The sequence below is a fragment of the Leptinotarsa decemlineata genome, unplaced genomic scaffold (assembly GCF_025532065.1).
Source record: "Leptinotarsa decemlineata unplaced genomic scaffold, Ldec_3_MD MMD2_tig00000882_RagTag_RagTag, whole genome shotgun sequence".
Lineage (NCBI taxonomy): Eukaryota > Metazoa > Arthropoda > Insecta > Coleoptera > Chrysomelidae > Leptinotarsa > Leptinotarsa decemlineata.
The window spans coordinates 10,869,798-10,893,709 of record NW_027412556.1 but is presented as its reverse complement, the minus strand read 5'-3'; the positions used below and the strand labels follow the sequence as shown (position 1 = coordinate 10,893,709).

At 35.4% G+C, this 23,912-nt stretch overlaps 1 protein-coding gene, 1 long non-coding RNA gene and 1 other non-coding gene across 3 annotated transcripts in view; 1 reads left to right on the top strand and 2 right to left on the bottom strand.

Annotated features, from left to right (window-relative positions):
• LOC111503677 (uncharacterized) overlaps positions 1-23,912 on the bottom strand; it is a 307,933-nt gene that overhangs the window by 157,240 nt on the left and 126,781 nt on the right.
• On the bottom strand, positions 16,578-16,692 carry TRNAL-CAA (transfer RNA leucine (anticodon CAA)). The gene is made up of 2 exons: positions 16,655-16,692; positions 16,578-16,622 (listed from the first exon to the last, which is right to left on the bottom strand). It is a non-coding gene; the product is annotated as a tRNA-Leu (tRNA).
• On the top strand, positions 19,262-20,369 carry LOC141482258 (uncharacterized). The gene is made up of 3 exons (XR_012465422.1): positions 19,262-19,613; positions 19,679-19,771; positions 20,073-20,369. It is a non-coding gene; the product is annotated as an uncharacterized lncRNA (long non-coding RNA).

Below are 23,912 nucleotides of genomic sequence, written 5' to 3'. Positions count from 1 at the left end.
GTTGGTGCATGTTCCAAAACTATACCAAGTGTACCATACCATACCAATGGCTTTATGACAAACACCATACAGGATAGGCCAAAAAATATTAAGTTCGTTCAAGAGTAAAGTACCCTTATTTCAAAGAATATAGAAATATTTTGAAGAGAAAAGTTGCTCAGAATCAAAAGATATGTTCAGATACGAAATCATGGCCTGCTATTCAGTTTTTTTCTTTTGGAAAATTTTGAATTACCCCCGTATGATAAAAATTTTTACTATTTTGATTTAATATGTATTTGATGTAGCCACAATCAAATCAGTTTTTTTTTTTTTCAAATTAAAGTGTATTTGTAAAATTTACTTGGATTTGTATTTTTTTTTGGGTGACCGTCAACTTCATGTTTGTTGGAACGATATTTAACAGAACTCTAGAATAAAACAAATACTCTCTTCAACGAGGCAAATACTTTACTGAGTATAATATTCATAAATGTCATAAAGTCATTTCAGGTACACTTGGTATAGTTTTGGAACATTCACCAACTTTTGTCAAGAATAAAATTTTCTGAGAAATCGATTAAAAAAAAGTTTCCCATTTGTTGCAGACTTGGTGGACCACACTGTATAGAGAATTCAACAGTGGAAATCCACCATCCAGGGGAAATCTGAAGTGAGTAAGTATCTGAATCCATGAAGGAGAAGACAAAATACTTTTACTGTCTGATGATTTTCCAATAGTGGAGCTTATTCATAATTACCATATTCTTTTAGATTTAAACTAAGTTCGATTTGTTCACACAGGCAATAAAAGGAGCAAATCTCCTTTATTGGATGCGATTTAGAAAGTAAGTGTGCGTGTGCAAAAATTCGATAAATTACTGACCAGTCAGTAGCGTACAACATATCTATATTGATATTGCAAAAAGTAGGTAAAATACATAAATATTGATGGTACATATGCAAATCCAATCACATCAAATAACAACACATTTGTGTAACAACATGACAACATGATTATAACATATTAATTGATATCTCAATCGAGTCTACTACTATTCTCTGCCCAATACTATTCATTAATTTTATCAATGACATGAGCGAGGCTACAAAAAAGGTAAATCCTGCTCATCTGATCAACTATGCTGATGACAGCAATCTCCTACTGACTGGTGATCAAGATCGGAAGTTAATCAATCAGAGAATGAGAAGAATATTTTCTTGAGAACGAGTTGATTCTAAATGAAGGAAGAACTGACTGGCGCATTTTCAAAACCAACAATAGGAACGCCACATCACATAACACTTATACTGAAAAAAATATTTGCAATACCTCAATGATTGCAATACCTCAGTAGATTGTCTTCAGTACTATATGGAATAAAAGTGCTTGAAAAATATGTGAATCTCGAAATATTATTAACAGTATATTATGCAAATTTCTTCTCTATCATGAGGCTAGGAATAACGGTTTGAGGTTCAAGTAATAAATCATGTAGAGTTTTCTGTGTCAAAAAAAGTCATACGAGTACTTTTCAATGAAAATTCCTGTGGGAATATCATTATCTTTGAAGGAAACACTAGGCTCTTATTGTGCATTCGATGAATTATTATATGTTCTGAACTCTAGTAAACTCAAGTAAACTATAATTAGAAATAAACTGTAACGCTAATAACCGATTTGGTCGATGCGTTTTTTGTAATGGAAAAATAAATGGCTTTTTGATATGGAGTCCTATTTACAATCCAGAAATGTTTTGAAAAACACAGAAAGAACATATCCACCAAGAAGTTCGGATTACTTCGAGCTTTTCCTCAAGTTCAATTTTGTCATTGGAAAAACATCGAAACCAGACTTCTTCAATGTTTTTGTATGAACTTTTGAACGCATAGATTGACTGCTCCGTAGTATTGTCTTTCATAAATATCTTAGCAACAGAGCTCACATCAACTTATTATTTAAAGCTCCGATGAATTTGATGTTCACTAATTTCAATGGAATATGCGACTATTGTGACATTTTGACTTGTAATATCACATAACTATAATATATATACTCAAGTTATATATAACAAATAACTTTTAGTAATTTTGTGTCCAAATCTTTATTTTAATTCTTTCTTTTTTTTTCACATAAATATTTCCATTATTCATTGTAAGTACTTTCAACAAATTGCTCTGTAAATGGCTCTTGAAAAATACAAGCTACATTATTATTATCATTATCATTATATTAATGAATTTTGTTAGAATGTTGAAGATGATGACACAACAAAAATGATTCAACATTGATATTTTTGAATTGTCAATAAATTTCAGCTACTGAAAATTTCTTTTTTGTTCAACAGATAACGAATTATTTGTTATTAAACAATAACATCGTAGCTGCCTAGTAGCTCCCTACCGAGGAAGCTACGGTTGTTACGTTATCCGTAAAATTTTAGAAAAACTCCTAAAAGGTAGGCAACCAGGAATACATTTCAATTATCTTCCATATCGCATACGAGAGCTGCTGCCATCATCGATGAAACGAGGAAACCTTTTGTTTGTAGCGATAGGAACTATCGGGTACAAAAAAAGGGATTGAAGAGTTTTTTCTTATTCAGAAAATGGCTCGAATGTCTTGAACGCTGAATTCTGTCGATTGCATATTTTACGCTTTAGGCGGTTTTAATTGATCAGTGTTCCTTTCGACAGTGATATTTGGTTGAATAATTCGTCGGATTAGATTATCAACTGTCGATTTGTCTCTACGGAGGATTTTAGATATCAGTCCTTTTTTTTTGGTGGAAAAGGAAGTCAACGTCTCGCGATTATTAGGGAATCGGTAATCGAAGGTGAGTTCTTATAATTTCACTAAGTTGAATAGGTTTCCTATATTTCATACAGCTCAAATTTCTATAATAAAATCACTACAATCATAAATATGATTTTCTAGGCGTTTAACCCCATCTATTGAAATCATCTCGAGGGAATAAAAATTACTCGGAAGAGAATATATTCGCCGGTCGCAATACCGTAATATCCATGGTCGCCTCGTAAGGATATAACTAAGGAAGTAAACACCCGTTCCAGGAAGTGCAGTACTCCGTACAATCCAGAAATCTGGCTAAGTACCGCCTAGCGGAATTTGTTCTTGATCATTTATTTTGCTTTCCGTAACTTCCACGGGCCAATATCTACATTTAGTAATCATCAACGGGGAATTACTCTCAGCGAATATTGTTTAAATGTTTTCTGTAATTTGTATTAGTTATTTAAGTTTTGCGTAATGTATTTAGGGGACTGGACGAAGACCTAGGTACAACACAGATCTCATCCACTCCTCCTCTTCCCTCTCATGAGAGTTTTCTATGTGTACGAAACCCCCCCAACCATTTCAAATCTTGTTTTATTCATTATATATATATATATTATATTATATATATATATATATATATATATATATAGATAAGCCAGTATATAATATATCTCTATTGAATTGATACCGTAGTCTTTCTAATTGTTACGTGCCAAAGTTCATTATCAATTGGTTACTTTTTAGAGTAGTTCTTATAGATTCAATTTCTCTAATTTCTTTATTTTGAGTCAGGGTTAAATATTTGAATCTATTGGCGCCCGTTAAAACGACACCTAGTATTTCAGGAATTCACCCCTCTCTCCCTGTTCAGGCTAGCTGTGAGCATAACCCTTTACTTCACCTTGTTTACGTAACCATTTGGTATAGTTGTTTTTTTTTGTACAGTTCAGAGCTGATAAATTACGTAACACGGTGTTAGCGAAATTCGTCTAGAAATGAAAATTTTTGTGAGAATTGTTCAATTATTATTATGCATAGTTTACTGTCTGATGATTTCAACTTGATTATCGAAACGTGGATAGTTCTGGATTTGTTTCAACGTTTTCAAGTTTCAACCTAAACAGTGGCTACGACTATGAATCTTCAAGTCACACTCAAGTGGTTTTGTTTCAATGACAACTAACAAAAATTTAATTGATTCTAACTCCAGTCAACAGGAGAATAAAACTGATACCAACAAATCTGTCCGTTTCATTTGCATGGTTTGATTCAGTGATGATTGATTAGTATAACTCGATGAAATCAAGAACGAAAAAAACGATTATTCAATACATCGCACTCTGAGTTACGTAATCAGCTTGTTTGTTATGAAACAAACAACTTTATTGTCACTAGGCGAACACATTCTGCATTCTTAAAATCAGTCTATACTATACAGTATACATTCAGTATGAATAAGATATCCTGAAGAAATGAAGTAAACATATACAGTGATTATAATCACATTTTTCAATCTCTCTACCTGTCACTACTTTGTACTTCGCTCCGTCAATGAATAAGTCCATTAATTAGGCGAATCATGTTCAGTTCAAATGAAATTTTAAAGATGATATGTACATGCTGAACGACGACGCATTGAGCTAGTTAATAATAGGGGCGGGAGTCCAAGCGGGGATTTCGGGATTTACCTCCACCAAATATGATCCCCATATATAAGGCCGCCTGTGAGGGAAAAAGGATCAGATTAGTAAAAAAAAATTGATCATCAGAAATTCTCGAGCGCGTCAGATTAAGGTAGGGTGAGTTAATTACCTGCTGAAAAGTGTATATTCCAGTAATCAATTAAACAATTTGAGAGTGAAGTAAAGAAAGGGGAGGGCAGCAAAGTTGTAAAAAAATAACGTCATTTCGATATTCTGGAGCGTAGCTAATTTTTTTTTATTTTGAAGGAAATAATCCAAGAATAACAAAAAAATATATAATCTGACGATTTCCGCAAGCCGAAATAACAAAAATTCATCAATAAAGTTTAATGCGTGCAGCTGTGTGATACCTATATTTCCCTCTTCGAGTTTCTATTCCTCTATTCTCTATTCACTTTTTCTCTATGTATTTCTCTCTCACTGCATCCCCATTCTGAATACTGTTGCTATGACGGCATCACAGCTGATCACTCGTTCGTGATGAAGATGAAAATTAATTATTAAATTAATTGATGGATGTAGCCGTTACTATGTGATAGGAAATCATAATGAAGAAAAGAGAAATTGAACTTTCTATATTTTTTACAAGGACATTTTCAAACTTATTCTTCATAGGACGAAACTGCAGTAACTTCAGTTACAAATAAAAGTGGTAAAAAACATAGAAAGTTTCATTTCTCTTTTCTTCATTAATCAATCAATTGATTTTGAAAAATTTATTTTTTTTAATTTTTTTGAAATTATTCTCTTATAAATACAAGTATTCTACTTAAAAAACATACACTAATTTATTTGTATGCTATTTCCTGAAATTTTCAATTAATTAAGTTCAATGAATAAAAAAAAATAAAAATAATGTTGTTTTTTGTCAGATTAAGCGAATCCCTCTCGATAATCGTCAGATTATGAGACAGCACGTCTAAAACATAAAGATGAACCATATATATCCTAATCTGACGCGCTTATGTATTTCAAAATGGCGAATTTTTTGCACATTATAATAATGGCCGCGAGTTTGCGTCAGATCGAAATCGTCAGATTATTGAATGAGAGCTTTTTTTTGTTGCACTTAACACCCCTTTCGAAAATCTGACGCGCTCGATTGAATTGTTTTCCTTTTCACTTTTACCCTTACTTACGTACAACCACCCACATCATGCAAACGATCAGATTAACTTACCAACATTATTAAAAATACGTAGGACATTGATGCTATCAATATCTGACGCGCTCAAGTATGTCCATGCAACAGTATTTTTTTACATATTTAAAAATCTATAGCCGCTTCCCCCACCGATGAAAAGGTATATTTTATAACATGTTTTTCTTCTTATCATCTAAGCTTTGCAATCTAATATGTCTTGATGACGCTCGAGTAAATCCCCATTTTGCATCATGGGCTCCCCTGGTATTAGTAAATGTATGAAAATCTTTAATCTAACTAAATAATAGGCTATTCGAAGCACTCAACCGGAAAACCGAAACGAGAAAATAAAGGGGTGGAAGCATTCAAATCACTAATGAATAGCCTTCAGATATAGTCGAAGTAATCTTTATTGTGAATGGTTAAAGCTATCGGCATCTCAAAGGCCGAAAAATCCAGTACAGAGAAATAATGCCGCTGTCAACTAGTCCACGTGGATTGAAGAATTGGTGGTTCGTATTGGATAATTTTTATTAACCGAGTTTTATGATTGGCTGAAGAGTCATAAAATTGAATTTGAAGTCATGTTAGTGTGACGAATAGAATGTGGCGACACAACGCCGTTGTGTCGTCAATGATCAGTTCAGAACTGATCGCGATTTGAGTGTTGAAATTCGATTGTGGTGCAGTTGTAATTACTTGAAATATTTGTTATCTGTTTAAAATGTGGCGTCCTTGTACAAGTGCTAATAGTAATAACGAGTGTGCTAACAACGCAGACTTTCTCCTGTGTAGTGATTCCAATAGCGATGGTGAACAATGCGAAAAAGAGATAGGGTAAATAAGATTCGGATGCATTTGAATATTGAAATACAGTAATATATATATACACATATATGACTATTATATGATGAGCTGTTTTCTCGGGTTCCGCTCCGTGTTCTGTTTATTTTATCCCCAAAAGGATCATTTTCACAACGTTTCGGCAAAGTCTCATTTGCCATCTTCTGGCGATGTCTGGTTTTTTTCAACCATACTGATTAGTTCGAACTCTGTGTCTCAATTTATAGGGATGGATGTTTCCCTTTACCTGCGTTGCTGCCACTACCTGTGTTTGCTCGACTATCTGTTTTGGTCTTATTACCTGAGCTGCCTCTCCTGCCTCTGTTATTGTACCTGTATTGTCATGTGCCGAGTTTTGCTTCTGGGGTTGAGCGCTGCTAGTTTGTGTTCATCTTTGCGTATGTTGATTGCGATAAAACCGGCCTCCATGTTGAAGGTAATCTTTGCGCATCATCCCTCTTGTTCATATTATTAGGTCGTTTCTCAATTTCGATAGCCTCTCTGATTGTTCGCGAGTAAAAGTTTTTCTTGCTTGCTAGTGTTGTTGCTTGTGTTATCGTTCAAAGAGGCTGGCAGACAACGATCACAGACAACAAGAGTTGAACACCATCGAAACAACCCTACAAATGAATAACTACTCAGAAAGAAGTATAAAAGCGACTGCCAAGACCAGAAGGAAACAACATAGAACTCGAGATACATCGGTCTTAACAGCCACACTACCATATATTGCAGGAACAACAGATAAAATCAGCAGAATTCTTCGCCCACACAACATATCAACTTCATTCGTACCAGAACGGACAACAAGGTCCATGCTACGTAATCCCAAGGATCAGATACCACTGGAGTCACAAGGAGTGTATGAAGTAACATGCCATGATTGTGACAGGACTTACATCGGCCAGACCAACAGAAGAATCTACATACGCAAAGATGAACACAAACTAGCAGCGCTCAACCCCAGAAGCAAAACTCGGCACATGACAATACAGGTACAATAACAGAGGCAGGAGAGGCAGCTCAGGTAATAAGACCAAAGCAGGTAGTCGAGCAAACACAGGTAGTGGCATCAACGCAGGTAAAGGGAAACATCCATCCCTATAAATTGAGACACAGAGTTCGAACTAATCACTATGGTTGAAAAAAACCAGACATCACCAGAAGATGACAAATGAGACTTTGCCGAAACGTTGTGAATGGAGTTCAAACTTTCTATGTTTTTTACTACTTTTATTTGTATATGTTTGAAAATGTCTTTTTAAAATGAAACTGCAGTAACGTTAGTTACGAATAAAAGTTGTAAAAAACATAGAAAGTTTCAATTCTCATTTGTTCATAACTACTCTCAAATATATGAACATTTTCCTATTCACTTTCTACGATGAACATTCGTTATGAGATTGAAGTAAATGTCATTCACACGAATGCTACACCTGAATATGAATGAATATTGATAACACATTTTGTATTGAAATATTGCAAACACTTTTGCTTGGAAGATGGCTGTGTACTGACCAACATGGCAGGTGTGATAGAAATTCTTTTTTTTGAGTATTGGAAATATCTTCATTGAAATCAACTCAATTGACAGTTACTCTGAGAGTAACAAGAAGCATTTCTGTCTGTTCAAAATCTATTTTTCCGTTAACCAGCTGTCGCACCACGATAGCAAGTGATCGTTCGGCCTGGGGCTTGAATCACCGATTATCACGGCGGTCTAATCGAGTAAGTGCACAAAGCACCCACGTTGAACCGACTGGCTACCGACTAATATAATACTTACAATTATTGATAGGCGATGAAGTGTTGTTACAGTTCTAGTGTTGGAACTTACCTGTAACAAAACAAAATCACTGTTAAGGCGGCATGGAAAATAAAAATAGTTTCAGACCTTAGAGAAATTACTACGCTAAGCAAACTTTGCTATTTTAATCTCTAGGCAGTGGATATGCGGGTATTAACAAGCTCTCTCTATATTATGGATACTATACAATACTTTATTTTTCCTGAGACTTTTTTACAAGCATGGAAATCTTCACATACACAGTGAAGATTGAAGTCGAAAAATATTAAGTGATAAAATATGGAATATACATAAAAAAATTAAAAATTAAATTAAATCAATAGCAGATGTAGGAGATAATTATATAAAACAATACAAAAATTGTATTAACAGTAGAACAGTAAACAAGCAAACAATCGTGATGTCAAGTAGCCATGTCAGTTTGAAAATATTCATCAAGTGAATGAAAGGCATTTTTGTAGAGAATATTTATAACGCAATTTTTGAAACTCATGGGATTTGAAATTTTCTTAATGAATGTTGGGAGTTTATTAAATATTTTTATAGACATAACATGAGGTCCGTTAGATACAGATGTTAATTTGTGTACAGGAACTATCAGATTATAATTTTGCCTGAGAGTATAACCAGCAGCTATGCGGACAGTATCCCTTTGCTGAAACTCATGGTAATGATTCTTAATGTAAGTGACACAATTTAAAATATTCTGGTATATCACAGTTAAAATTTGTAACTTAGTTAATAACTGCTTACAAGTATCACCATATTTTTTAAAACACATAGTTCTTAGTATCTTTTTTTGAGCAATCAACAGATCATGCAATTTACTGCAGTGCTCGTAGCAGACTGAGCAATAATTTAAACTTGAGTGAACATAGGCATAGTAGTAGCTAAATAAAATATTAATGGGGACAGAATTTCTGAGATTCTAAATAACGAAACAATGCTTGGATATAAATTTAGTTCAACAACTACTCTTGTATGAAAATTTAATTTTACAAAAAACACTTTTTTCTATTCAATTTGTACTACAAACATTCGCTATGGACTTGAATGAGATATCATTCACAAGATTGCTACACAATATAGTATATCAGAAAGATAATATTCCACTTACATGGAACATGTAATGGCGGACACCCGATGTTTCATAATAGGTAAGGTTCTGTTAGGTCAGGTCCAAAGTGAGTGGGTCCATTCAACCCTCCACCGCAACCCGCAAGGGTTTATTATAGCTCACACCCATTCACACTAGACCAAATAAACCCAGCTTCCTAACGAAGCCGATTAGTTTGTATGTAGAGTGGTCTTTCAGGTCAGATGGTGAGAGTAAGGCTCTGCCGAACTCTGAAAACCTGATTCGGTCCCCAGCGGGCAGGCACCAAAGTATGTGCTCTGCTGTTTCACCATTTTCCAAATAGAGGCGACACATACTGTCTTCCGACAGTCCGAGTCTCTGCATATGATGATTCAAATGACAGTGACCTGTAAGAAGGCCTGTTAGACATCGTAGTTCATCCTTACTGTAGTCCAACAACTGTTTGGTATCAAGCTTCGAAGGGTGAATAAACGCCATGGGGTGAGCTAGTCCTGGAAGATTCTGCCAGAAGTCCATGAATCTTTCTGCCATTCAGGTGTTCAATCTTTGTTTGGTAAAGCCTAAAGCGATACCAATGACAGGTTCTGGTCCGATGAAGGAGCATCATTGCCTTCCAGGTCAGTATTGCCAGAAATCCAGACCAGAGACAATCTGTTAAGTCTTCCTATCGAGGAGAGTCGTTTTTGGTTTGTAATTTAATACTCACCCGTGTGTTGGGCTACCTATTGGGCGCGTCCCCAGCTAGCGGATAGGGAAACGGCCAGGGGCCCTATTCGAGAAGCCAATGTGGTCTTACGGACGGAGTCGCCGGACTCCTGGTTGGTGGCAGAAATAAGTAGGGTGAGGGGAACTAAAACCCCCTAAAAGCCTCTGCAAAACATGCCACCGAAGACCAGGTGTAAGGAATTGTGCTGACACCTGAATAGCCACAGGGTGATATGGGGTCACGAAGGATCCCCTTGGGGAATTGGGCGACACCAGAGGTGACCAGAGGTGCCAAAGGTAACCAACTCTTACCTTGCTACTCGTTGGAACACACATGAATGAAACAACATAAAAACAGGAACAAAAAAAACCAATCCCGAGGCTGGACAGAAGTGCTCACCTCAATCTAAGGCGGTGGCTGGGAATGAACAGAAATGACCACCTCAATCTACCGTTTGGAATGAGGCTGGACGTAGTAGACCACCTCCAGCAGCAACTGCGGGGGCACCAAGAGCTCCGCCTTGAATGAAGGCAAGGAACCGGCTGCCCTTGCAGGAAAGCTTCCTCACTTGTGCACCTCCACGGAGGAAACCCCAAGAAGGTTGAAGAAGCCGCGCAACGACAGTTATATCGCTGCACCTTCCAAAACCTTCGCGGAGGCCACCGTGAGACACCTCAAGATTGCCAAAGAGAGTGTGTGTTCGGCGAGTCTTGGCCTACACCTGCTAATATAGAGGAGATGTCTCCTAGTGACCTGTTCACCTTCCTGGGAAGGACAGAATGGACGATGACCTAGGAGAACAACTCTTCGGGAGGATGTACAATGGGTCACGTGTGGCTCAAGTGCTGTGAGTGTACACTCACCCTCCCTACTCTACAGATACCAGTTACTTACCTTATTGCCTCTTCAGTACCAATCTAAATAAAATTACAAGATAAAGAAATCAATTCATTCATTAAAATACAATCTAATGTCACGAATGAGTTAAATCCACTTATTGCATCCCAAAGAATCAATACCTTCAATACCTTCAATACCCTTAAAAAAACACATTTTGGAACACTGTCATAACAAATCAGACTCCATAGTATGGATGATTGAATACATCAAATTTTGACGTTATTTCTACTAAAACTTCGGAACCGCTTGGTTTATACTTGAACAACCCTAAATTTTTCGACGGTACTCTTATGACGGTTTCAGTTGAAAGGATATATTTTTAGAAAAATTGATTTTAGCGAAAGAAAGTTTTTGGCCTTCCACTTTCCCATCTTGATACAAAAAATGTGGGAATTTTCTGAAGAAAGAACGGAATCAATTTAAAAAATTAACTCTATACAAAGATGTGTGAATCATGCAAAGAAGTAACTTTCAGATACAAACTGGAAGAAACCCTCTCGAAACAGCTATTTTCATATAAACATTGAATTACACAAAAGAAAAAAATACTTTCAGAACAAAAATACTTTTATATGAACGCTGAATTATACGATGAAAACTTTTCTCTAATCCAAACATTTGTAATGTAATCAAATCAGATATCATTCACAGGATTTCTACACAACATATTGCATATATTACAAATTGATTCAGCTTTCATTTTTTCAAAATTGATTAATATAGTTCATTGTATAAGTTTCACTTTAAAGTGTTTCATAACGTTGTATAGCGAAACACATGTTTAAAGTGAAAATCATACAATGAATTTTATTAATTAGTTTCAATATGGATTTTCAAGAATCAGCCAGTTCCAAATGGGGTTCCCAATGAAATTTTCAAATTCTGGTAGCATTACCACATCAAAACAACTCCACCCAGTACATTTTGTGCAGTTATTCATTTGCTGAAGAATGTTCAACCACAATTATGCATCTCAAATCAGTCAACTTCGCATTCAATCCACATCGCAAGTCAACGCAGCATAACAAACGTAGCATTACCTGCCATCAGATCCGTTCACCTACACTAAGTAAAAGTAATGAATGCACTTTTTTCACTTGTCGCACACATTATAACATACTGTTTTCACTCACATTAGCGAATGTGTGCAGAAGTTGACTTTTCCAGCGATTGATAGAAAGTATTCATAAATTATAATGATGCCTGATATTATTACACAGTCGCATATTCATATGTTCATTTACATGCTCAAAATCGCACGTAATCATATTAGTTCAGTAGAAAGCAGGCGAAGCAATCAAACATTGCGAAAAATTGTTATAGATTTCCATTTTGTTTCCTGAGTTGTGCAAAAGCATACTTGACTTCGAGGAATCGACAGTTTTTCAATGCTTGTCTGAAAGTCGCAATGTTCTCTATATAATATTATTACAATAATTTATTTGATGTATGCATTCCTGCTCTTTTTGAATATTTCATATAGTTTTTACTGTTTTTCCACTTGTTTGGATAGCGTTACTATAATGATCAATGTACATTTTCATTTCAATCTAATATTAACTTCTGTGGAACCCATTGTAACATTTAATTTTTATATTGTTTAAAACCAGCTGTTACTCCCCTACGAACGACAATCCTCAGAAGTCGAAACTTGTACAAGCTAAGGATTAACGAGGTCTTACCTTTCCACGTGTGATTCATAACAAGGCAATCTGAACACAAGAAAAACCTTTTTGTCCACTTGGAAATTGTAACATACCAATTACGGTATTTGAATGTATTTTTCACAAATCTGGAATTTTTCTGAGCTTTCTGCATCAATACTCCAAATATATCACTAATCATGATTTGGCGCCCAATGTGGGGCGAAAGTATCCCCCCACCTATCAAACGGGAGACCGGTGTTCGATTCCTGCCTGGAAGACAAAATTTTAATGCCGTATCTTCACTATTTTCTTCAGTTTCTTCACCATTTTCTTCAGATTCAGTGCAAGAAAGTAGTATTTGTGCCCTGTTGGAATGACTAGCTCTTGATTTGTGGAAGCAAGGGAGCATTCTAGTCCATGTTTTTTTTCATAAAAATTCGATCAAAACTGCTGAGAAGGGTGACCTAATTAAAAGCTCATATCCGGACGCCATCTACAGACATTTTCAGAAAAACTGTACCGCTTTCAACATTTGTCACTGTAGACAACTTTATTTCAATGGAATAGGAGACACTTCAAGCATAATATCAGAGAATACAGTTTCAACGAGATTTTTGTCAGAGTTTTGCAGCCCTTACCATGGAATGAATGGATGAATAGAAATAATGAATAATCAATATTGGTTATGAACTGTCACGTTAAAAAAATCAGTGATATCAAAAATCATGGAGAAAGTCGTAAACCACCATATCCTCGAATATTTGGAAGGCTTCAACATCTTGAGCGATCATCAAAAGGGTTTTCGGAAAGGTTCAACAGGCAACCTTCTATCCCATATTTGGAACAACGCAATCGAGAAACATGGAGAATCAAGAGCTGTTGCGCTTGATATTTCTATGGCCTTTTACCGTGTGTGGCATGAGGGTTTGCTGGCCAAACTTCGATGCTGTGGCTTGTCGGATCGTTTTTGTGTATGGCTCTTCAGTTTCCTGAAAGAACGTTCCCTGCAAGTGGCAGTCGATGGATATCTCTCGAATAATTTCACCATCAACGCTGGTATTCCTCAGGGATCCATATTGTCTTCAAAACAGGACCGAGAAAAACTGGAAAATTATAGACCAGTAACAATAACTTCTAGTTTTTCAAAAATATTCGAATATTCTTACTTGGATAGGCTCATTAACTTTTTGAGTAAGAATAAAATTCTAACTGACCACCAACATGGTTTTCAATTAGATAAATCTACGAATACAGCAGTAATTAATTTTGTCGAGCGTTTGATATATTATAAAGAAGCAGGAGAATGTCCTGTAGGCATTTTTTGCGACCTAAACAGGGCCTTCGATTGTGTTGACCAAATAAATCTCTTATCGAAATTGTATTCTTATGGTATAAGAGGGGTGGCATATGATTGGATTCAATCGTTTTTAGAAAGCAGAAAACAATATGTGAGTATTACACGTAACAATGAAAATACAACTCCTATACATCATTTCGATTACGCGGGAGATTTTCATGGGTGTGCCACTTCACTAATCGTGTGCGACGAGTCGGAAGAAGTTTTAGCTGACAAATTTAAAATGTGGTACAGAAAATTACCAATTGATGTGGAATGAATTCTTTATTTCTTAACGCCGATAAAATGCAATTGATAAGATTCCACAATCGCCAAAACAATGCCTTGATATACGAATCAGAACAGGCAACCTAATACTCGAAAATTCAGAAGAAACTAAATTTTTATGTGTCACTATCGATTCGTGCCTGAATTGGAGGAAACACTGTCAACTCCTAATTGGTAAATTGAATTCTTTGTGTTATCTATTCAGAAATATAAGGAATTTCTTGACGAAACAACTACTTTCTTCATATCACTCACAGTTTACATCCAGGCTGAGATATGGCATATGCATGTGGGGTAACTCTACATTGGCATCTGAAGTATTCATAGTACAGAAACGGATTTTGCGAATACTGGCTGGAGTTAACAGCACTTTTTCTTGTAGGAGTTTATTCAGGCAGTTCAAGGTTATGACTCTTGCAAGTCTTTATATTTTTTAATTATCTTTATATACTTTTAAGAATAAATATAAGTTCTTAATTCGATTCAAAATACATAAAGGAGGCAAGCACCGTTGATGAATTCAGTAAAGAGTTGAAAAAATTTTCAATTCAAGAATGTTTTTATGATTTGGCCGAGTTTTTCCTTTTTTAATTTATGACGATTGTAAATGTATTTTTACGATTGATACTTTTTTACTTATGATCTGTTGTTACTTATGATCTTGTTTATGTATCCTTATTTTATTAATAATTTATATTTATTAATTTATATACACATATATGTACATTTATAGTGCGTGTGCTCATGATTTTGTGTGAAATTTGACGATTCCTATACATGTATATGTCAAACGGAAAATAAAGATTATTATTATTACCTTTTCTATTATTGTATATCAACGACTTATTGGAAAAAACCAAGAAACCAATATACTACTTTGCTAACGACAGGACACTTGTCTCGTCATTTCATTTGGATTCCAGGACATCGGCTACGGATACACGTTTTCAACAGCAGCAGGAGGTGGCTTATCTTGATGAGGATCTACAAGTGATTACAAATTGGGGTGCAAGTAACCAGGGTAAATTCAATGTCACAAAAACCCAGGCATTTGTTTTCTCCAAAAAGATAAATGTCTCCGAACCGGATGTCAGGTCAGACAATTCCGCTTCCTGTTTCGATAAGTTTGTTGGGGGTTAGAATAGACACCAATATGTCTTGGCACAATCATATCGCTGGAATTGCAAGGGCTGCTTCTCAAAAGCTTGGAAAACTGTTCCAAACCAGAAACTAGCAGTTTAATTGCACTAACCTTTCTTGATTTTATATAATTTCTGGAAAAACGTAGATTCATTTTACGATAGCATTCCAGGAGAACCCAACAGACTGAAACAGCTGTTAGATATCTGGACTGGCTGAACATGTTATCTCTTCAGATCATGTTTTAGATTATGAAAATACAAAAATTTAAGCAGTTCAAAATAATAAAGTCACATAGGTAAAAATAATGATAACTTTACCAAGATTCATGAATACAAAATTTGTGTCAAATTTACAATAATATTTTAACTTTTGATCAATGAAATTGAACAAATAATTTCGATATAACAAGAAAAATTATAGATCATTAATAATTCTTAACTCACATATAAATCTCTCTGTATATCCAAATATCACATCAATCACATTTTCTCTGATTCTGTAACAAAATTTTCATCGTCACATTTGAATTTGAATTTTCGGTTTTGTATGCTTGGATTTATATGCCTTTTTATATTTTGAATTAACTTTGGTGAGTCTTTTGTGAAATTGTTATTACTATATAATGGTTGCATCACATTTATTTTGTAGATATTCTTGATAAAGGAAAAAATAAATTTCCGAAAGCCTGAATCTTGTGTTTTCAAGACAAGATCTATTAACTGAAACCACAAATGTGCGGCTGGCTCCTGCTGATGGCTCCGTGCATTTGTATTTCTTTCTTTTGGTAACCAAGTGTTGCCCATCCTTACACTTGGCTGTACCACACTGATGATGGGCAAAAGTCCGAAACACGTGTCTATGGTTTGACACTCAAGAAAGTAGCAAACCATAGACACGTGTTTCGGGATTTTGCCCAGTATGGTGCAGCCAAGTGTAAGATGGGCAACACTTGGTTACCAAAAGACAGAAATACAAATGCATGGAGCCAACCGCACATTTAAAGTTTCAGTTGATAGATCTTGTGTTTACAAGAAATTTATCAAAATCACCACGGAGGCAGCTATAGCTACCTGCGTAATATCCGGGTCCAGGAAATTATACAAATATGAAAGTTATCGAGTGTCTTGATATAGAAACAGAAGGTAATAATCGGGCATAGCACTCAAGAAGAAATAAAAAAATATGTCAGAAGTGGGATTCGAACCCACGCCCACAAAGTGGACCAGAACGCTCGAACCTACTCTCGTAGGCAAGGATATCCTTGAGTCTGGCGCCTTAGACCGCTCGGCCATCCTGACATATGTGTCATGAGAAAAAAAAATGCTATGGAAACTTTTTGCTTGAATTACCTAACTTTCACAATTAAATGAGTGAAGACTATGTATTAATATAAGTAAGAGTAGAATTAATCGTTCATTTGTATGTAGAAAAAAAAATACCGAGTCAACAATTGATTTAACAATTTATAGGGTCTTTCATTGAGCGCTTCCTATTTTTAAATTCAAGTGAAAAAAGTGTGTGTGAGATGTCACCGGAATTTTTTATATGTTCGAAAGACCCATTGATGCCATCATGTGTGAAATATAACATTGTTCAAATGTCCGCCACGGCATCTCTGGGTGGAGCGCATCCGAAACGTCCAATTTTTCATGCCTCTAGCACATACATCAAGCTGAATTTCACCGATGCCATGTTGGCTTTGAGAACCGCTGTGGTTTGTGATTTATTCTCAAATATCTGCGACCTGGGAAAACCCCACAAGAAAGAGTCTACCGGGGTCAAATCGTACGACCTAGGTGGCTAGTTCACATCACCTCCACGTGGCATGAGGCATGAGCTGTGTTCTGTTGAACAGCGCCGTTCTGTTGAACAGGTCAAACAGGGCAAAAGAAGTTGGTAATTATCGACGTATATTGCTCTCCGTTGACAGCCTGGCCAACGTCGTTCTCGCTAAGGCCATCAACCCAAAATCCACATCAAACAGTGACTTTTTCGGATTGCATTGAACGCTCTTGGATCTCATGTGAAATGGTTTCGCCCCAAATTGAATTGATTTTTTTCACAATGCACATTTTTGAATATCTATCAAATTCTCATAAAAATTGATACAATTGCTTTTTTAGAGTATTTGATATGATTAAACTCTGTCTTTTACACTAAGTAATTTGGACGAATTGTTCAAAAGGTATCGCAACTCAGTAAGCCATTATGCGTCGCGCCCACTGTAGGACGACGGAGGACGATGCGCGAGGGTAGAGGGGCGGTCTAAGCAATGAAGCGCCACCGCCGAGAACGCGACTCAAACGCGGACAGACGCGTGAGGGCAGACGTTGTTGACGGTTGTGTTAGTTTTGCGAATTCCTTTATCTTTATAGGTAACATAATTTGATTCTCGAAGCTATGCATCACTTAGTGCAGTTGACATATTTTTTAGTTACTATATGTTTAATGTAAATAAATAAATGGCTTGCCCGCTCTTATATCAACGTACAGCCGGAGCTACTGAACCTAGAATCTTATATGCAGGTAGGTTCTTTGTATAGCGTAAAAAAAGCATCAAGAAAGGAAATCAGGAATTTTCCCCCAACAGGGATTGTATTGAATTTCATCAGTTTTGAAGTTGAAAACCTAAAGTTTTGGGTTGATGAATAATATTGTAACTATTTGTTCAAATTGGTCTGTCACGAAACTTGATGTGACAAACCAAATTCTACGCGGGCAAAGCCGCGAGCACAAACTAGTCTTGCTATGGAGCAGTATTTTTCAAAGTAATATCCATTTCGTACATCCTCGGGGTATAAAAATTACAGAAAGCAATTTGCCATAACATAATTCCTGCTACTGCAATTCTCTGATGCGTTTTTCCATTGATAATCCTAATTTGATCACTGTAATGATGTGTTTCGTACAAGCACCCGGCAACCGTAATTGTGCTGCATTACAGTGGGAGGTTATTTTACCTGACGAGTAGACTAGAGGTACCTATGAGCACCGTAGGTATATAAACAGCTATGAGGGATATTTAGAATTACCACATAACTTGTACTTACGTAAGTGCTAGTGCCATTAGGAATTTTCATACTTTGAAAGACGATAATTTGATTATTGACGGTTTGTATTGTGAGAAGATTCTTGAGTACAAGAGGCATTGCATTAAAGGATTTCATAAATCTTTACGAACATTGTTCACAAAATATATGCAACTACAATACGATATATGCAACTATACAAATACAATAATGATAATAATTTTTTCCAGATATTCGTCAATACATTTTTTACTAATACTGATACTTCATTCTCAATAAACATCCCACACAGAACCAGATATTCATGAAATATTCCCTGTATATCATAAAACGAACGTATATATTCCAAATATTCATAGAATATTCTTGGAATATATACATGCCTTTAGAATATTCATAGAATATGCTTGAATGAATATGGCAGGATTATTCCCGAAAGAATGTGCATAGAATGTCTATAAATGGATTATTCTCCCTTGAATATTCTAAAAATATTGTCGATCGAATATACCATATGGTATATTCTCAGAATATATCCCCACGGTATATTTTGAAATATTCTATACAATGGAATTTTGAATTATCTTATAATAACGTATTCAAATGATTCAATATCATCAAAAACAAAAATATTTGAAGATCTTAATCGAATGCATAACCTAATGTATATAACCCTGATAATGTTAACCAGTTTTTGAACTCAACGCGAAGATTCTGGATGAATTGCTCCAACAGCAACTGTTGGAAACGACAAAAAAATTTGAATGGGCCAATAAATGAACCAATAAATTGGTTAATTCTCATCCTATTTGTCTTTTTGTATTTAAAATTATTTAATTACAAAGCGAAAAATCCTGGAAACAGAGAAATGGGGAAGTGAAGAATTGGAGTAAACGTTTCTCATTGGTCAATTGAAGTGTAGCGCGCGACAGTCGAATAAGCTCTGCGAAAGCGGCTGTCCCTTAATGCTTGGTACCTTTTCGTTAAATTCGACATTTGATTCAACATGGCGGTTGACGTGGCAGGTTCGCGTGTGTAATGCATGGTATGTTGGTGTTATTATCAAAGTATAATTCTGTCACGTTCAGTGTACCATTTATAATTTGGGGTTGTCCAATTTGCAGTACAGCGAATAGTTTGATTTTGGATCTTCAAACAGGAGAGTTGCATATATTCAGTCTTTAAGAAAAGTAAGTAAAATGCAATAGTATTGATAGTTAAGTCATGGTGATTAACCTACTATACCTCATTTTAGGTTCGAGGAGAGTTGGTGTGTGGGATTTGTTGGTTTGACTAAGTACATGTTTGAACTAGAGTGATTTTAGTTGTGTATCTTCAATAGAGAAAAGTAAGTGAATGACACATTCTTTTGTATCATTTGTTTTCATAATTTTTATCACTCATTTTCAAGATAGTATCAATTTGCCTAAAAGGAAACATAGTGGTACCTGGTACAGGCAGGTGCGTCAAGGAACTGAAAACGTAATGAGTACTTTTCAACAAGACAATGCAAGTTGCTCTCCAAGTCATAAAATGTTGTAAATGTTCATGAGTAACCTATGCAAAAAATATCTATTTGATTTTTATTTCAGTTTTATTGTGCCACTTTCGAATAGTGATAATGAACGTTAATGTACATTTTGTTCCAGGTATTACTATTGAAACACTGGCTGATGCATTGTTGGACAAAAATAAGGAAAACTATTCTGGTGAGCAAAGTTTGGATAACTTCAAGTAAGTGAAATTCATTGAAGAACCCATCATTCCACTCATTTTAAATACTTCATTTGTGAGTTTATTTTTTAAGTGAGAAACCTAACCTAACCTATTTCTTGATGTAATACATTTTTTCTTTTTCAATGAAATGATATATTTATTATTTTTTAATTAGTGCTGATGAATTCACAGAGTTGTTATTTTAGTATATTTTTTAGTATACATTTGTTTGAGAGTAGAAACATCCTAATTTTAATACATTTCTAATATTTGTAATATGACAGTATTCAGGAATATTCTATTCAGTGAATGAATATTTTGAATTAGATTTTTTATTTTTAATATTGGTTGAAACGTCAAATATTTCAGTGTATATTGTTTTTAAAATATATTTGTTTATGAATATTATGTGTTTCATTACTTGTGTGAATCTTGCATCAAAATGCAATATATACTTGCCTAATAGCGTTTACTCGTCACATTCTTGGAATATTCCAAATATTCCTAGAATATTCATAAAATATATTTGAAGAATATTCTATGGTGTTTCCCTATTGTATATTCCTACAATAAACTAAGAATATCCTGAATATTTTATGAATATTCCTCGGGTTCTATTCCTGAAATATTCTCAATAGAATATACCTTACATATTCTAAGAATATTATAAGATATTCCAAGAATATTCCCAAGGTTCGCCAGGAGCACTTCCAGGGAATATTCTCCAGAAGATATATATATATCCATGACATATTCATAGCATAATACAATATCCTAAAATGTATATTCATGAAATATACCTGGAATATCTATTGCTATGTGGGATAATATGTTTATGATATAGCTATGATATATAGTTAACACCAACTGAAATTTCAAATACTTTTTGGATTATTACTTCCTAGCGTATTTCAAGATCTTTGTTGTAGCGACCTCTCACAACAATAGAACATTCCGAGGTATTCTTTCAGTAGATGGGTTCTACTTCAAAATTATTTTATAATTTATGAATGTTGTGGTTGACTCCGAGCTGATTGTCGAATGTCCTAGCATCATTTCATTCAAATACAAGTCTTTGTAGGATCGAATTAGCCTATTGGCATCATACCATCTTCAAACTCTATATAAATCGGCCTCAATTTGATCACTGACTTCATCATTATTTCTTGGATGCCATACTCCTATGGTATCATGAGCAAACAATGCATTATCAATGAGAGCTAAGTCATTGATATATATCAGGAACATCAATGGGCCGAGAACAGAAGCCCGAGGAACCCCACGAGTCACTAACTGGGATTTGGAAGTCTCAATCAGACAATATCCATGTTCTATCACCTTGAGAGGTACATAATTTCCTCAAGTTTGCCAAACTTGGAAGTCAGAAATTGGAAACATTTTTGTTACCATTGGCGAATGATTTGACGTTGCCTCTCACCTGTCCCAGAATTTTCTTCGTGCTATCTAGAACTCTTTTTAATAACTCCTTCATTCATTTCACGAACTACAAGTAACGACTTGATCTTCACGAAGTTTATTTTCAGAAATATCACAACATTCTCCTCTATTACAGTAGCTTTTTTTACAGCTAAGGTTCATCCCCAAATTATAAAAACCTAGAGCATATTGTATCAATTTTACATCAATAATATTATATTTACGAAAACTAGAATAACATAGGTTTATAAGAAATCAAGTTTTGTAATGGTGATCTATTTAAATCCAGTTGGTCATTAAGTGAAATGTTCGAATTTTCATTAATTAATTTTCATTGCTTTCAAATGAAAATAGCTTTGAAACATTATTTTTAATGTGGAAAATTTCGAACTCTCTGTTAAAGCTATGATTTTTTTCTAAATGTTGTTTTGTATATGTTGAACTTGTTTTTTTTCTTCTCATAGTTCATATGATGTTCCAGGATGCGATTCCTGATAGTTCTGCCGGTTTGACCGATATATCCCTTAGAAAAAGTTCCACATTTTGATTCATATACTCCTGATTTCTCGAATTTAAATCTCAAATTCAATCCATACTCAGTCATACTGAATCCGCCCAGATAATAAATGTTTCTATTATTACGTCGATACTATCTTATCCGCTTCAGGTAACGTATCTTTCAGCAAATACTTTCATCATTTTTTATTGAGAGCGAATTTCTGTTTTGTTTAGGTTAGGTTAGGTTAAGTCCAAAGTGAATGAGTCTATTCGACCCTCCACTGCAACCCGCAAGGGTTGTGTGGCTCACACCTATTCACACTCGACCAAATGCACTCCGCTTCCTAACGGAGTCGATTAGTTTGTATGGTGAGTGGTCTTTCAGGTAATAGTATAGCTCTGTCAAACTCTAAAAACCTGATTCGGTCCCCAGCGAGGCAGGCACCAAAGTATGTGCTCTGCTGTTTCACTATTTTCCAAATAGAGGCGACACACACTGTCTTCCGACAGTCCGAGTCTCTGCATATGATGACAGTGACCTGTAAGAAAGCCTGTTAGACATCGTAGTTCATCCCAACTGTTTGGTATTTAAGCTTCGAAAAGTGAAGAAATGCCTTGGAGTGAGCCAATCCTGGAAGATTCTCCCAGGAGTTTTGTTTTCTCCCAGCTGAAATTCATTTTTTTTTAAGTTTCACATAATTTCTTTCTGCCTACCATTATAGACATACTTTAGTCTTTTTTCAAGACAACCATTATTTTGTCGCGGATCGGTATTTCTTTCTAACAAAAAAGTGAATATTTTTTTTCTATTGCAAGTTCGTAGTTTTCATCAACAGACGAAGTTATTTTTCCAAAGATGGTTTTTGTGATTTGACAGCTTCACCACCAGAGTATTAATTGTATACGAAAGAGTTTTGTTCATGAAGCGTCAAATACATTGGGAATAATAATCTTTCCGTTAACAGAAAAAGCTCATTTCCTCATCAATTTTACTGAAGAGAAATCTGAAGTAGCTATTTTAATTCACACACTCAGTAGAGTTCAATAATAGTAGCCACTAAATTCTCTGAAATATCATTACATTCAAACGAAAAAATTGTTGTCAAGGTTACGATTCTATATATTGAGTCAAAAAACCTCAGTGATTTCTGAGAATTTAGTACGTATTTTAACAACACAGATCACGATGCAAGGACTTCATCAATAATTCATATTTTCCAGGTAATTCAATCAGATGAGTTGTGCAAGTATGTGATACATTGTGTACACCAGATCACTAAGCCTAAGGATTGAGTGGAGAATGGAAAAAAATACCAGCGTGGTCCAAACAGAACTGGCTGGTATCTCAATCGCCACAAAAGAAATAACCAGGAAAGGTACTTCTGGCAAGAACATAACAATCTGCACTGACAGCAGACAAGCCCTATTAGTCTTGAGCAGACAACGTGAATCCACAGGGCTAGTACTGGAGTGTCACCAAGATTTAGCCAAAACCTCGGTAGATAATAACATTATCCTGAGGTGGGTTAAAGGGCACGACAGGAGTAAAGGTAATTGCATTGCCGACTCTTCAGCCAAGAAAGCAGCTGGACTAAGGATTTTAGGACCCAGTGGCACCTACGGCCTGATGACTTCGACAATTGCGGAACTAGCCAAACGTCACGCCCATGCTCAATCCCTAAAAAGATGTGATGAAATCATAGGATCACCTTGTGAAGCTGGCGCCGAAGAAATATATGGTGATGACCAGGAAAAATCTACGCGTAATAGTAAGATTTCGGACTGGTCACTGTCAACTTAGGAAACACCTCCATAATATGATGCTAGTGAACACACTT